Genomic DNA, 4,341 nt, shown 5'->3' with positions numbered 1-4,341 from the left:
CTATAAGAAAGAAGGGTTGAGAGCTGTTTAAGAAGTGGTGAGATCCCTAGATTCTCTCTCCTACTCCACACTGGTGGGGCAATCCCTCTTCTTTCACCCAGGAAAGAGACTAAGCTTATTATCCGGAAAGGGACAAGATGGCCTGTGGACCAGGAGCAGCCAAGCATCGTGAAAGGCAGGGTGCCAAACTGAAAATAGAGGGGTTTAACCGAAATATGTCTATGGAATGGAAAGACCTCACTTCTACCTCCAGCCATGTTCCTCCATTCTGTTTAGGAATATCGGCATCCAGGCAGAAAATTGGAAGATCTTATCTGAAAAATACGATTGGATCTTCACAGTCAACAAGCCCCCTCATCTAGTTCTCCATGGGAGCAGACAACCAATGATTAGGAAAGGTCTGAAGAATACTTGTAATAATAAAAGCAACAAGAAAAAAGCATTTTGGAGGAAACCAATTGTGCATGAGAAAAACTTCAAACAAATAACATCCTGAAAGAAATTTTTTAGAAAAGATATAGTACCCATGGATGAAGAACAGGCTACCATAAAAAAGTATTCTGAGAATATAAAAGAGTTTTTGGAAATTGATGGTAAAGAAGAAAACCCAATAGGGGCTGGCCCGGTGGTGCAGCGGTTAAGTTCACACGTTCCACTTCTCAGTGGCCCAGGGTTCGCCGGTTCAGATCCTGGGTGCGGACATGGCACCACTTGGCAAGCCATGCTGTGGTAGGCGTCCCACATATAATGTAGAGGAAGATGGGCACGGATGTTAGCTCAGGGCCCGTCTTCCTCAGCAAAAAGAGGAGGACTGGCAGTAGTTAGCTCAGGGCTAATCTTCCCCGCCTGCCCCCCCAAAAAAGAAGAAGAAAACCCAATAAAGGGTTAGAAGATTAAGTTGAGCAAATCTCTTCTGAAAGTAGAAAAATATGAAAAATAGGAGAGAAAATAAAATCATGAAACTAGCCCAGGTAGTCTAATATCTGACTATCAGGCATTCAGAAAGGACAATAACAAAGAAAATGATAGAATATAATCCACTAAATAATTTCAAGAAAAATTCTCCAAATGGAAAGACATGAGTTCCCAGATTGAAAAACTCAGTGTCCAGACAAATGAATGAAAATAGACCCACATGGAGACAACCCATGTGAAATTTATCTCAAATATCTGGAGCATCAAGGAGAAAATTGTAGAATTCCAGGCAGAGAGAGAGAGAGAAGCAATAATAACAAAAAAATCCCCAAAATGAAAAGCATGGCCTGTGTAAAAGAATCAGGATGATGAGACACTTCTCAAAAGAAATAGTAATATTGGAAGCTAGAAGATAGTGGAGCAACGGCTACAAAATTCTGGAGGAAACTAAAATTTCCGATCAAGAATTTTCTTCTCAGACATGCAATTAATGAATGTGAGGCTAGAATAAAGAAATTTTCAGACATGTGAGGTCCCCCAAATTTTACCTCTCCATAACCCTTCTCAAGAAGTTACTGGAAGATGTGCTCCATAAAAAAAAAAAAAAAAAGAAAAAAAAAACTAGAAAGAAAAAGAAGTGCTAAGAAATCAGAAAACGTGGTGTGTCAGAGACAAGGCAATGTGTCCACCACCACACCATTTCCTCTTCCCAGCACACAGGAAGACTACATATCCCAGCATCCCTTGCAGTTATATTGGAGCCATACGAATGAATCCTGGACAATGGAATATGAGAAGAAGTTATGTAACCCTCCCCATCAGGTCTGGATATAAAAATACCCAGAATGATCTTCTGGTCTCTCTCTTCCATGGTCACTTTGAGGTCTTATGTTCCAGATGGCTTTCTATGAGATGGAAAGCCACCTGATCTGCACTGGATAGTGACATGAGCAAGAAATAAAGAATTACTAAGTTAAGCCACTGAGATATGGGGTTTTTCTGCTGTAGCAACTAATGTTGCTTTCTCACACTCCTAGAAAGTGGGTGCTGATGTAAGAGAAACTTAAACTATGTGGCATTTGTTGAGTGGCTCAGCGGCAGGCAGCAAAGGAACTGATATCAGAAATTGGGAAGATGGGGACCCAAGTTATGCAGCAGCAAACATTCGATAAAACTCTCACTTGCTGTGATATGGGAGCCAGTGGCCTGAGGAGAACTGATTACAAAGAACCCAAGTGTTGGTGGGTGTTGGCCACTCTGGGACTCATTTATCAAGTTGTTAAAAGAAACAGACAGCCTAAGGAAATAATTGGCTGGTCTGCAAGGAGAAATAAAAGGAAATAAAAAAGGGGCAGAAATTTGGACCCAGAAAGCCATCTTCTTATAAACCACAAAAGGTAAGAGATAGAAATCTTCAGTAAAACTTCAGTTAGATAAAGTGACTTAGGTATGATGGTCCCATTTAAGCCTAATGGCCTCAGTGTGGTTGTCATTAAATTGGGAGAAAGATGTGGAGAAGAGAGGAGGCAATGAAAGCACTGTATATCTAGAAGCATAACCATGTTTAGAAAAGAGCTTTGGGTGTGGTTTTGCATACGAATGCCATTGAAAGCAAATACATCAGAAACTTAGGTCTCTGAAGGAATAGTATTGCCAAAGAAACCATGAATTTGATCAAAAAACCTCAAAACAGTTTCAAACTAAAACAATTCCTGTGGCCCAACCTCCACAACTGGAAAAGAGGCTTCAAAATCTCCCTAAACCTTCCTCCCAAAGAGACATGCTTGTCAACACTCAGGTCAGATGTGACCAAGGAAAACACAAATCAGAATCTCCCAGAGAGCAGAGAAAGAGGCCACAGAGAATAACAGCCAAAGGAGTTCCTTCCCAAGGCAGAATCAAGGCCCAATCCAGGAACTCCCCCTGCCCCCAGGGTTGGGGCCCCTCCCAGTGCCCAGTGGGATTTCAGAATTGCTATGGGGCAGTGATTGTCTGAGGTCTGCTATTCTTCAAATTTTTTGGAGGTATTTTCTGTTTATAAGCTACCCTTTTATTTTATTGGTTTATGCAACTGATGATTTTTGGTTTTAGTTCATAGGTGCCAGAACAAGAGAGTTGGAACCAATGGAGATTATTGCTGTGGGTTGTCTTCTGTTTACGCAGTTGAAAAAAAATAAAACGGTTTGGTGATCAGGTGAGCAAACTTGGCAGACAGAATGCTAGGTGTTCCCCACATCATTTCTTCTTCTTCACACACAGGAAGATGACGTGCCCTAATTCCCCTTGCTAAGTTTGGGATCTTAAGACTGAGCTCTGTCCCAGGAGGAGGGCAGAAGTAATGCAAACTGTTTTCAGGCCTGGCCCTTAACAATATCCCTCACGATCCTCCAACTGTCTCTTCCCCTTCATAGGCAACTTTGGAGGCACTTGTTACAGATGATATAGTTAAAAGATGGAGGCCCATACATAATAAGCATTGCCACAGTTGCACCTGACTGTGACAAACTTGAGAAGCAAAAATGTATTGTGTAAAGCTCTGAAAGGTCAAGGTTTGTGTCTGGTAGCATTTCTCACTCTAATGCACACGTAATATTGGAATTGGGAGATGTAACATGGCAGAAAAGCATGTAAAATACCCAAGATGAATGGAGTACACCAAGCATAATGGACCACCAATCTAGATAAGGCAGATAAGGCTCTCCCAGAGCCTTCCTCACTAAGATGAAACTGATGGAATATCTAGTGTGAATGCATGTCTTCAGAGGGGACTTAAGACCCTTTTGGAAAATCGGAGATAGAATTAACTGATAAGAACTCGGAAAGTAATGGGTGGAGGGGGACAATAATTAACTCCAGGAAAAGGAAAGCGTGTTTCAGAAAAGAATAAAACAAGTTACAGTTTGCTGCATGTCTTATAAATAGCATATAGAATCATAATTTTATAAGCACTGATGTAACCATATTGTGCAAAAGGAGACAGGAATGGAAAATGTGAAAGTGTTGGTGGGAGAAGGAGAAGAAAGGAGAAGACTTGTTTTTCATATCAAAAAACACCTGGAGACGAATGAAAATGAAAATACGACATACCAAAATTTATGGGATATAGCAAAACAGGTTCTAAGAGGGAATACAAGCCTACCTCAACAAATAAGAAAAATCTCAATCTAACAGTGCACCTAAAGGAACTAGAAAAAGAACAAAGCCCAAAATCAGTAGAAGAAAGGAAATAATAAAAATCAAAGCAGAATAAATGAAATAGAGACTAAGAAAACAACAGAAAAAAATCAATGAAACCAAGAGCTGGTTCTTTGAAAAGATAAACAAATTGACAAGCCTTTATCTAGATTCACCAAGAAAAAAAGAGAGAAGGCTCAAATAAATAAAATCAGAAATGAAAGAGGAGAAATTACAAAAGACACCTTAGAA

At 40.3% G+C, this 4,341-nt stretch overlaps 1 protein-coding gene across 1 annotated transcript in view; it reads right to left on the bottom strand.

Moving 5' to 3' along the window:
• Positions 1-4,341, bottom strand: part of GPR65 (G protein-coupled receptor 65) — a 122,179-nt gene that overhangs the window by 28,122 nt on the left and 89,716 nt on the right. The window lies entirely within an intron of this gene.

The sequence above is a fragment of the Equus asinus genome, chromosome 7 (genome assembly GCF_041296235.1).
Source record: "Equus asinus isolate D_3611 breed Donkey chromosome 7, EquAss-T2T_v2, whole genome shotgun sequence".
NCBI classification, from domain to species: domain Eukaryota; kingdom Metazoa; phylum Chordata; class Mammalia; order Perissodactyla; family Equidae; genus Equus; species Equus asinus.
Note: the sequence above shows the minus strand (reverse complement) of the source record. Positions and strands in the feature narration are given on the sequence as shown.